This window comes from Oncorhynchus clarkii, chromosome 23 (genome assembly GCF_045791955.1).
Source record: "Oncorhynchus clarkii lewisi isolate Uvic-CL-2024 chromosome 23, UVic_Ocla_1.0, whole genome shotgun sequence".
Classification (NCBI taxonomy): domain Eukaryota; kingdom Metazoa; phylum Chordata; class Actinopteri; order Salmoniformes; family Salmonidae; genus Oncorhynchus; species Oncorhynchus clarkii.
The window spans coordinates 24,394,619-24,407,203 of NC_092169.1; the positions used below are offsets into that span (position 1 = coordinate 24,394,619).

Genomic DNA, 12,585 nt, shown 5'->3' on the forward strand with positions numbered 1-12,585 from the left:
AATTCCCGGGCCGACTCTTTTCTCTGTATATATCAATGATGTTGCTCTTGCTGCGGGCGATTCCCTGATCCACCTCTACGCAGACGACACCATTCTATATACTTCCGGCCCGTCCTTGGACACTGTGCTATCTAACCTCCAAACGAGCTTCAATGCCATACAACACTCCTTCCGTGGCCTCCAACTGCTCTTAAACGCTAGTAAAACCAAATGCATGCTTTTCAACCGTTCGCTGCCTGCACCCGCACGCCTGACTAGTATCACCACCCTGGATGGTTCCGACCTTGAATATGTGGACATCTATAAGTACCTAGGTGTCTGGCTAGACTGTAAACTCTCCTTCCAGACTCATATCAAACATCTCCAATCGAAAATCAAATCTATAGTCGGCTTTCTATTCCGCAACAAAGCCACCTTCACTCACGCCGCCAAACTTACCCTAGTAAAACTGACTATCCTACCGATCCTCGACTTCGGCGACGTCATCTACAAAATAGCTTCCAACACTCTACTCAGCAAACTGGATGCAGTTTATCACAGTGCCATCGGTTTTGTCACTAAAGCACCTTATACCACCCACCACTGCGACCTGTATGCTCTAGTCGGCTGGACCTCGCTACATATTCGTCGCCAGACCCATTAGTTCCAGGTCATCTACAAGTCCATGCTAGGTAAAGCTCCGCCTTATCTCAGTTCACTGGTCACGATGGCAACACCCACCCGTAGCATGCGCTCCAGCAGGTGTATCTCACTGATCATCCATAAAGCCAACACCTCATTTGGCCGCCTTTCGTTCCAGTTCTCTGCTGCCTGTGACTGGAACGAATTGCAAAAATCGCTGAAGTTGGAGACTTTTATCTCCCTCACCAACTTCAACCATCTGCTATCTGAGCAGCTAACCGATCGCTGCAGCTGTACATAGTCTATCGGTAAATAGCCCACCCAATTTTACCTACCTCATCCCCATACTGTATTTATTTATTTACTTTTCTGCTCTTTTGCACACCAATATCTCTACCTGTACATGACCATCTGATCATTTATCACTCCAGTGTTAATCTGCAAAATTGTAATTATTTGCCTACCTCCTCATGCCTTTTGCACACAATGTATATAGACTCTCTTTTTTTTCTACTGTTATTGACTTGTTAATTGTTTACTCCATGTGTAACTCTGTGTTGTATGTTCACACTGCTATGCCTTATCTTGGCCAGGTCGCAGTTGCAAATGAGAACTTGTTCTCAACTAGTTAAATAAAGGTGAAATAAAAAAATAAAAAAATAAAAATAAAGGGTAATGGGTTCTAAAACTGATTCAAGCATTTTTAGCCAGATCCTAATTGGTATGTCATATTTTAAGTTCATTTGGATAGCATAGAAGGCCCTTCTTGCCTTGTCTCTCAGATCATTAACAGCTTTGTGGAAGTTACCTGTGGCTCTGATGTTTAGGCCGATGTACAGTGCCTTGCGAAAGTATTCGGCCCCCTTGAACTTTGCGACCTTTTGCCACATTTCAGGCTTCAAACATAAAGATATAAAACTGTATTTTTTTGTGAAGAATCAACAACAAGTGGGACACAATCATGAAGTGGAAGGACATTTATTGGATATTTCAAACTTTTTTAACAAATCAAAAACTGAAAAATTGGGCGTGCAAAATTATTCAGCCCCTTTACTTTCAGTGCAGCAAACTCTCTCCAGAAGTTCAGTGAGGATCTCTGAATGATCCAATGTTGACCTAAATGACTAATGATGATAAATACAATCCACCTGTGTGTAATCAAGTCTCCGTATAAATGCACCTGCACTGTGATAGTCTCAGATGTCCGTTAAAAGTGCAGAGAGCATCATGAAGAACAAGGAACACACCAGGCAGGTCCGAGATACTGTTGTGAAGAAGTTTAAAGCCGGATTTGGATACAAAAAGATTTCCCAAGCTTTAAACATCCCAAGGAGCACTGTGGAAGCGATAATATTGAAATGGAAGGAGTATCAGACCACTGCAAATCTACCAAGACCTGGCCGTCCCTCTAAACTTTCAGCTCATACAAGGAGAAGACTGATCAGAGATGCAGCCAAGAGGCCCATGATCACTCTGGATGAACTGCAGAGATCTACAGCTGAGGTGGGAGACTCTGTCCATAGGACAACAATCAGTCGTATATTGCACAAATCTGGCCTTTATGGAAGAGTGGCAAGAAGAAAGCCATTTCTTAAAGATATCCATAAAAAGTGTTGTTTAAAGTTTGCCACAAGCCACCTGGGAGACACACCAAACATGTGGAAGAAGGTGCTCTGGTCAGATGAAACCAAAATTGAACTTTTTGGCAACAATGCAAAACGTTATGTTTGGCGTAAAAGCAACACAGCTGAACACACCATCCCCACTGTCAAACATGGTGGTGGCAGCATCATGGTTTGGGCCTGCTTTTCTTCAGCAGGGACAGGGAAGATGGTTAAAATTGATGGGAAGATGGATGGAGCCAAATACAGGACCATTCTGGAAGAAAACCTGATGGAGTCTGCAAAAGACCTGAGACTGGGACGGAGATTTGTCTTCCAACAAGACAATGATCCAAAACATAAAGCAAAATCTACAATGGAATGGTTCAAAAATAAACATATCCAGGTGTTAGAATGGCAAAGTCAAAGTCCAGACCTGAATCCAATCGAGAATCTGTGGAAAGAACTGAAAACTGCTGTTCACAAATGCTCTCCATCCAACCTCACTGAGCTCGAGCTGTTTTGCAAAGAGGAATGGGAAAAAATTTCAGTCTCTCGATGTGCAAAACTGATAGAGACATACCCCAAGCGACTTACAGCTGTAATCGCAGCAAAAGGTGGCGCTACAAAGTATTAACTTAAGGGGGCTGAATAATTTTGCACGCCCAATTTTTCAGTTTTTGATTTGTTAAAAAACGTTTGAAATATCCAATAAATGTCGTTCCACTTCATGATTGTGTCCCACTTGTTGTTGATTCTTCACAAAAAAATACAGTTTTATATCTTTATGTTTGAAGCCTGAAATGTTGCAAAAGGTCGCAAAGTTCAAGGGGGCCGAATACTTTCGCAAGGCACTGTATGTATAGTTTTTTGTGTACTCAAGGGCAATGGTGTCTAGGTGGAATTTGTATTTGTTGTCCTGGCAACTGGACCTTTTTTGGATCAACATTATTTTTTTCTTACTGAGATTTACTTTCAGGGCCTCAGGTCTGACAGAATCTGTGCAGAAGATCTAGGTGCTGCTGTAGGCCGTCCTTGGTTGGGGACAGAAGCACCAGATCATCAGCAAACAGTAGATATTTGACTTCAGATTCTAGTAGAGTGAGGTCGGGTGCTGCAGACTGTTATAGTGCCCTCGCCAATTCGTTGATATATATGTTGAAGAGAGTGGGGCTTAAGCTGCATTCCTGTCTCACCCCACAGCCCTGTGGAAAGAAATGTGTGTGTTTTTTGCCAATTTTAACCACACACGTGTTGTTTGTGTACATGGATTTTATAATGTCGTATGTTTTTCCCCAACACCCCTTTCCATCAATTTGTATAGCAGACCCTCATGCCAAATTGAGTCAAAACTTTTTTAAATCAACAAAGCATGAGAAGACTTTGCTTTTGTTTTGGTTTGTTTGTTTGTCAATTAGGCTGTGGGTGAATATGTGGTCTGTCGTACAGTAATTTGGTAAAAAGCCAATTTGACATTTGCTCAGTACATTGTTTTCACTGAGGAAATGTACAAGTCTGCTGTTAATGATAATGCAGAGGATTTTCCCAAGGTTGCTGTTGACACATATCCCATGGTAGTTATTGGGGTCAAATTTGTCTCCACATTTGTAGATTGGGGTTATCAGTCCTTTGGTTCCAAATATTGGGGAAGATGCCAGAGCTGAGGATGATGTTAAAGAGTTAAGTATAGCCAATTGGAATTTGTGGTCTGTATATTTTATCATTTCATGTTGGATACCATCAACACCTTTTTGGGTTTAAGGGTTTGTATTTTGTCCTGTAGTTCATTCAATGTAATTGGAAAATCCACTGGGTTCTGGTAGTCTTAAATAGCTGATTCTAAGATTTGTGATTGATAATGGATATGTTTTTGCTATTTGTTCTTTGTTATAGACCAAAAAGATTGGTATAAGATTGGTATCTTCGTTTTGGATGGATAACTCTTCGTGTTGTTGTTTGTTTAGTGTGTTCCAACTTTCCCAGAAGTGATTAGATTTTATGGATTCTTCAATTACATTGAGCTGATTTCTGACGTGCTGTTCCTTTTTTTCACATAGTGTATTTCTGTATTGTTTTAGTGATTCACCAAAGTGAAGGCATAGACTCAGGTTTTCTTGGTCTCTATGTTTTTGGTTGGATAGGTTTCTCAATTTCTTTCTTAGGTTTTTACATTCTTCATCAAACAATTTGTCATTGTTGTTAATGTACTTAGGATGTCTTCTTGAAATGTTTGATAGGGAAGCTGAAAGTTCAAATATACTGTTTAGGCTTTCTACTGCCAAGTTTACACCTTCACTATTACAATGAAATGTTTTGTCCAGGAAGTTGTCTAAAAGGGATTGAATTTGTTGTTGCCTAGTTGTTTTATGGTAGGTTTCTACACTACTTTCCTTCCATCTATAGCATTTCTTAATATTGTGTAATTACTTTGGTTTTGATGCCTCATGGTTGATGTCGAGGCTATGGTCAGGGTCTGAGGTGCGCTGTTCTGCTGTGGTGTTGAGACTTTGGTCAGGATTTGAGGTGGACTGTTCTACTGGCTTCTCTGTGGGGGTGGCCAGCTCTCTAATGGATTATTCTCTCTCACACGTCATCTCTCTCACACACACATTTTTTGGCACTTGATGTGTGTGTCTATGGTAAATTAGCAGCTAGAGCCCGCTGTCTGTAGGCGAGTCACGTCAAACAAACAAAAAAAAAAAAAACAGATTTTGTGTATGTAATTTGATGTCTTATTCATGAACTTTTTTTCCAATGGAAGTATTTACTATTCAGACCATCAACATTCTTGCCTGTAAACAACAACCAATCTGATAGATGAAATCCGATAGCTATAGACTTGGTGTCAATGACTCCGGACGTCCCTGTATTTGCATGCATTCACTGCTGGCGTTGTCTTATAAATGGAAGCAGTTGTATTACAGTGCCAGGACAATGAGGCCATTCACAGAACTGGAAGATGCATGATTTCCCCAATTCTCATCATCCTGCTTGGCCTATATTATGGACTTCATATTTCTCTGGTAGTCAAACTGCTCTCGGAGAATTAAAACAGCATTCTGTAGTTGACTGTGCAAAAAGGGAGAGTGTTTGTAAATTTCCATGTGTTTATTCGAAATAATGCAGTTGGACCACGTGAATATATGTAGAGAAGAATAATAAAAGCTGCAGTCATGCCTTTTTACAATCACATTGTCTTAAGTCAACAAATTACAAAATTGAGGTACATATGTGCAGTACTGCAGTGACTACAGTCTGATATAAAGCACTGTATCACTGAATAATCTCTTGTATCAAAAAAGTCATTATACAATTAATTGATGTTAAATGTATAACCTAAGTAAAGGGTTAGGAACTAAAAAGACTCACTTCTCAATATCTGAGCATGTGACACACAAAATGATGACATGCAGAACCAGTTTATCGTGTCTGAGATGACAGCCTTCCTGTGGTGACTCCAGAATCTCATGCTGCTGATGGGGTTGTCCCTCCATTTCAGGTAAGTGTTCCTCTTCAAGTATTTGTGGAGCTCAAACATTTTCTTGGTCCTCTTCTCCACATCCCCCAGTATGATGATGATGATGGTGATGATAGGGTTGCCCTTCAGCACAAGCCAGGACTGAGCTACATCAAACTCAAAGCGACACCATGCGCTGTTGATGAAGTGGCGCGACACTTCCATGTTGACTTTGCGGCTACCCATAATGTCCTTGTCTATGATGTTGGAGGTGGTGGACTTACCCACTTCAAAGTCCCGCTCGTGGAGGCACAATTGAATGGGAGAAATGGTGTAGTGGTGCCTGGAGAAGGGGGTATACTCAAATTGTACCAAATAAATCCCAAATGAATGAAAGGCGCCCTGTGTGAAAAATGACATGTGAAAATTATATGAGAAACAGTGACACACTCTGAATGATCTAATGATAAATCCCATATTGGTATTTTACAGTCAGGTCAACCTAAGCTAATAGTAGGCCTACTGTTGAAACAGATAATAAGCTGACTGTTTTTTTACATTTCAGGTTTTCATTCTCAAAGTTAAGATTTTTTAATAGAAAAACAACAACATTGGAGGTTGTAAGTTCACAACAATGCTTAAATGCTTTTTTGGGAAAACCTTTCCATCTACAAGAAGATGGTGAGGCCTATCATTAGCATCACTATATTTTTTATGTTCCTTAAATTGTTTGAAACTTGGACGTTTTACTTCATATATGAGGCATTTCTTACCTTGCTTCGAAGTAGCCTTTAGCCAAAGTCCCACCATAGAACCGTGGAGTCAATTACTTATAAAGACTTTCTTATATGCATTCTCCTGTTCTATTGCTTTTCTTTCAACTTTCTTTCATTGTCTAGCAGCCAAAGGCATTATCCTAGTCATATTAGCAACCCATGATAGTTGTTACATCTTTAGATCTCCCCTCTTTAAATGTCTTATGTGTATTTCCATCTCTGTCCATGAAACTGCTTGCATGTGGGGTGCACATTTTGGAACAGGTGTCATGCACTCTATGCGTAGTGGGTGCGGAGTCAGGCGCAGGAAGCAGAGGGTAAAGAAAATGTTTTATTCCGGCGCAGGGAAAATTATCACGCCAAACAATAAGACCGGCCCAAAACCTGGACCCAACCACACAACCACAAACATGAACAGAGGAAAAATAAGCCAGCACAAAGAGCAGGCGGGCATTACCGGCTTAAATAGCCCAACTAAAACCTAAACACAAAACAGGTGTAACCAATAAGATAAAACCAACAGAAAAGGGAAAAGGGATCGGTGGCAGCTAGTAGACCGGTGACGATTACCACCGAGCGCCGCCCGAACTGGAAGAGGAGCCACCTTCGGTGGGAGTCATGCCAACAGGATTTTCCTCAAAATTGCATTTTGGAACATTAACACCGTTCTAGGCCTACCACCGTGTGCACATTGCTGCACTGAAAATGTAAAGAAATAATAGTTAACATTTTAAGCAAAACATTGATCTGTTACGTCACCTTATTAATTGATACCTCGTATACCTCCACTACACTGTTTTGATATGCATCCTGGGGATTAAGAAGTTATTATATGCGATGCCCACTGAAAAATTACTTCCACTACACCACTGAATAGGAGGGACTCCTTTCTCAAGGTTCTCCATCAGTTACTCCATCACACAGGCCTCATCCTTGCAGGAGTAGATCACAAAAGCATCGTAAGGGCATTCCTGCTGGCGGGAGACCTTGTAGCCTCTCAACAAAACACAGAAGTAATGCTGGTAGAACTGGAATTTGTAGGCCAATGCTGACAATGCCAGAATAAAAACCACATCAAAGATGGGTACCACCAGCCTTGTAGTTAGCTACCCTTTGCCTGGTTAAGAAACACAAGCTGCTTTAAGAAATTAAAAACAATAGCAGCATTAAGTTTAATGGTTTGTCACGGTCGTCCTCCTCTTCATCTGAAGAGGAGAGGCGAAACGGATCAGAGGACCAATATGCGGCGTGGTAAGTGTCCATGGTAAATCTTTAATCAAGAAAGTACAGAACACTGAAACCTATACAAAACCAGTAAACAAAATAACAACCGTGAAGCTAATGCGAGCTGCGCTGAAACAAGCCATCAACATAGACAATCACCCACAAACAAACAGTGCAACCCAGGCTACCTAAGTCTGATTCTCAATCAGAGACAACTAATGACACCTGCCTCTGATTGAGAACCATACTAGGCCGAAACATAGAAATGCCCCAAAACATAGAAAAACAAACATAGACTGCCCACCCAACTCACGCCCTGACCATACTAAATAAATACAAAACAAAGGAAATAAAGGTCAGAACGTGACATGGTTAAACAGCAGTCTAGCTATGTTTTACTATCCCTTGACTACAGAACGTTTTTGAATTTGTAGTCTCGCTCAACCCTCCCACTTTCCCCACTGCATTTCATAGCCAGGTTCTGTAGCCAACATAAACCTATGAGCCTCTTTTCCTCAGAGAAAATGGCTTGATTCTAGCCATTACCGTTTAAGAGATATGACCCATAATACTGGTGCTACATTTTTTTCTATCATGCATTGACCGCATTTTACATTCATAAAGATTATTGCAGGCCATTCTAAAACTAAGCTACTTGCGGACCGGGCAGTTAACTACTTGCTTAGGTTTCACCTTGTTCAGTCATGTTACCTCATTAGCTAGTTATAGCAAACAACCTGGGGTGCGTTCAGCAGGACCCAACTTTTTGGAATTTTCAGATAGAAATATGCTGTGTAGAACAAACATGCATCTCTTATTATGGATAAGGAATAACGTTGGCTCTATTAGTGTAATTTCTATCTGCAACGTTCAACAACATTTTACAACTGAACGTGGACCTGGTAACATTACCAGTAACCTATATTTAAACATTTGGTGGCATAGAAAGAAAGGAAAATGGATAGCAAACCATTTACTCGACTTGTGACTCAACCATTGGTGACTCGGACTCGAACACAGGGGACTTAGGACTCGATTCGGACTCAAGGTTAAGTGACTATACTACATCACTGGGCGAAACAGTCATTACCTCCCATTCTACTTTTGGACATCAGTGTGGCTGTGGAATTCTGATAACAATAATAATGACAATGACGTGACCAAGTGACAGAGGTGCAACCCATACTAAACTCAGCAAAAAAAGAAATGTCCTCTCACTGTCAGCTGCGTTTATTTTCAGCAAACTTAACATGTGTAAATATTTGTATGAACATAACAAGATTCAACAACTGAGACAAAAACTGAACAAGTTCCACAGACATGTGACTAACAGAAATGGAATAATGTGTCCCTGAACAGAGGGGGGTCAAAATCAAAAGTAACAGTCAGTATCTGGTGTGGCCACCAGCTGCATTAAGTACTGCAGTGCATCTCCTCCTCATGGACTGCACCAGATTTGCCAGTTCTTGCTGTGAGTTGTTACCCCACTCTTCCTCCAAGGCACCTGCAAGTTCCCGGACATTTCTGGGGGGAATGGCCATAGCCATCACCCTCCGATCCAACAGGTCCCAGACATGCTCAATGGGATTGAGATCTGGGCTCTTCGCTGGCCATGGCAGAACACTGACATTTCTGTCTTGCAGGAAATCACGCACAGAACGAGCAGTATGGATGATGGCATTGTCATGCTGGAGGGTCATGTCAGGATGAGCCTGCAGGAAGGGTACCACATGAGGGAGGAGGATGTCTTCCCTGTAACACACAGCATTGAGATTGCCTGCAATGACAGACAACAAGCTCAGTCCGATGATGCTGTGACACACCTCCCCAGACCATGACAGACCCTCCAACTCAATCGATCCTGCTCCAGAGTACAGGCCTCGGTGTAATGCTCATTCCTTCGACGATAAACGCGAATCCGACCATCACCCCTGGTGAAACAAAACCGCGACTCGTCAGTGAGGAGCACTTTTTGCCAGTCCGGTGATATCTGGTGAGGACCTGCCTTACAACAGGCCTACAAGCCCTCAGTCTAGCCTCTCTCAGCCTATTGAGGATAGTCTGAGCACTGATGGAGGGATTGTGCGTTCCTGGTGTAACTCGGGCAGTTGTTGTTGCTATCCTGTACCTGTCCCGCAGGTGTGATGTTCGGATGTACCAATCCTATGCAGGTGTTGTTACACTTGGTCTTCCACTGCGAGGACGATCACCTTTCTTTTTTGGCTGAGTTTATTTTGCCAATACTTTGCAGCACCATCTCATGATCGTGAATCTCTCTCTCTTTGCGCTTGTGTGTGTCTGTTTGTGTTGTATGTAATGTGCAATATCTATGTAAGCTGAACTAGGAAATTACATGGCCAGATATTTGTTTCTTATATATGTTTGTCATATTTCTGTGGTTGGGAAGAGAATAGGATGTTATGCAGACAAATATGTTGGTAGGACAAGGCTGTTTGTTTGTGCACATGGAAGTCAGTGATTTATGTTTACTATAGGTTAATGAAGCAATACAAATGTGATGTGACTAAAATGAACCGGCTTTTAGTTGACTAAAATGGCCCACTGTTTTCATTATTTTGGCAATAACTACTGTACAGTCGTGGCCAAAAGTTTTGAGAATGACACAAATATTAATTTCCATAAAGTTTGCTGCTTCAGTGTCTTTAGATATTTTTGTCAGATGTTACTATGGAATACTGAAGTATAATTACAAGCATTTCATAAGTGTCAAAGGCTTTTATTGACAATTACATGACGTTGATGCAAAGAGTCAATATTTGCAGTGTTGACGGTTCTTTTTCAAGACCTCTGCAAGACCTGGCATGCTATCAATTAAATTCTGGGCCACATCCTGACTGATGGCAGCCCATTCTTGCATAATCAATGCTTGGAGTTTGCCAGAATTTGTGGGGTTTTGTTTGTCCACCCGCCTCTTGAGGTTTGACCACAAATTCTCAATGGGATTAAGGTCTGGGGAGTTTCCTGGCCATGGACCCAAAATATCAATGTTTTGTTCCCCAAGCCACTTAATTATCACTTTTGCCTTATGGCAAGGTGCTCATTCATGCTGGAAAAGGCATTGTTCATCACCAAACTGTTCCTGGATGGTTGGGAGAAGTTGCTCTCGGAGGATGTGTTGGTACCATTCTTTATTCATGGCTGTGTTCTTAGGCAAAATTGTGAGTGAGCCCACTCCCTTGGCTGAGAAGCAACCCACACATGAATGGTCTCAGTGTAACGGTTTTCTTGAGGTGAAGGAGAGGCGGACCAAAACGCAGCGTGGTGGTTATTCATGGTACTTTAATAAAGACACTATACATGAATAAACTAACAAAACAAGAAATTTGAAAAAAACAAAACAGCCCTATCTGGTGCAAACACAGAGACAGGAACGATCACCCACAAACACACAGTGAAACCCAGGCTACCTAAGTATGATTCTCAATCAGAGACAACTAATGACACCTGCCTCTGATTGAGAACCATACTAGGCCGAAACATAGAAATACCCAAATCATAGAAAAAACAAACATAGACTGCCCACCCCAACTCACGCCCTGACCATACTAAATAATGACAAAACAAAGGAAATAAAGGTCAGAATGTGACACTCAAGATGCTTTACTGTTGGCATGACACAGGACAGATGGTAGCGCTCACCTTGTCTTCTCCGGACAAGCTTTTTTCTGGATACCCCAAACAATCGGAAAGGGGATTCATCAGAGAAATGACTTTACCCCAGTCCTCAGCAGTCCAATCGCTGTACCTTTTGCAGAATATCATTCTGTCCCTGATGTTTTTCCTGGAGAGAAGTGGCTTCTTTGCTGCCCTTCTTGACACAAGGCCATCCTCCAAAAGTCTTCACCTCACTGTGCGTGCAGATGCACTCACACCCGCCTGCAGCCATTCCTGAGCAAGCTCTGTACTGTTGGTGCCCCGATCCTGCAGCTGAATCAACTTTAGGAGGCGTCCTGGCGCTTGCTGGACTTTCTTGGGCTCCCTGAAGCCTTCTTCACAACAATTGAACCGCTCTCCTTGAAGTTCTTGATGACCCGATAAATGGTTGATTTAGGTGCAATTTTACTGGCAGCAATATCCTTGCCTGTGAAGCCCTTTTTGTGCAAAGCAATGATGACGGCACATGTTTCCTTGCAGGTAACCATATTTGACAGAGGAAGAACAATGATTCCAAGCACCACCCTCCTTTTGAAGCTTCCAGTCTGTTTTTGAACTCAATCAACATGACAGAGTGATCTCCAGCCTCACACCTGTGTTAACGAGAGAATCACTGACATGATGTCAGCTGGTCCTTTTGTGGCAGGGCTGAAATGCAGTGGAAATGTTTTGGGGGGATTCAGTTAATTTGCATGGCAAAGAGGGACTTTGCAATTAATTGTAATTCATCTGATCACTCTTCATAACATTCTGGAGTATATGCAAATTGCCATCATACAAACTGAGGCAGTAGACTTTGTGAAAATTAATATTTGTGTCATTCTCAAAACTGTTGGCCATGACTATAGACTAAACCATGTTTCAAACAACAAAATTGTGACTAAGATTTGATACTTTAATCAAAATGACAAAGACTAAATCTAAAAAGAGTGCTAAAATGAACACAGTTAAAACACTCATGTTTTCCGGTAGATTATATTGAATGTTGATATGTTGGATGTTGTTGGCCTATGTCCGTCCATGTAAGTGCATCAATGCAAGAATTTCCCAAGAAATCCACAGCTGTCAATTGATTTCCATTGAGAGTGAAATGTCTTAACCTATCCAGATTAGCTAATGAATTGCAAGGCAGTTTCACATCAACAGAAGATTAAATGTCCAATGTTACCAGAAGAGTAAGGTTCAAAAACATAGCAGCAATGAAATCGCCTTGGTACCGAATGCCTGACAT

General features: G+C 41.6%; 1 pseudogene; it reads right to left on the bottom strand.

The window, feature by feature from the left end:
* Positions 1–5,577: 5,577 nt before the first annotated feature.
* On the bottom strand, positions 5,578–12,585 carry LOC139381260 (toll-like receptor 4; annotated as a pseudogene).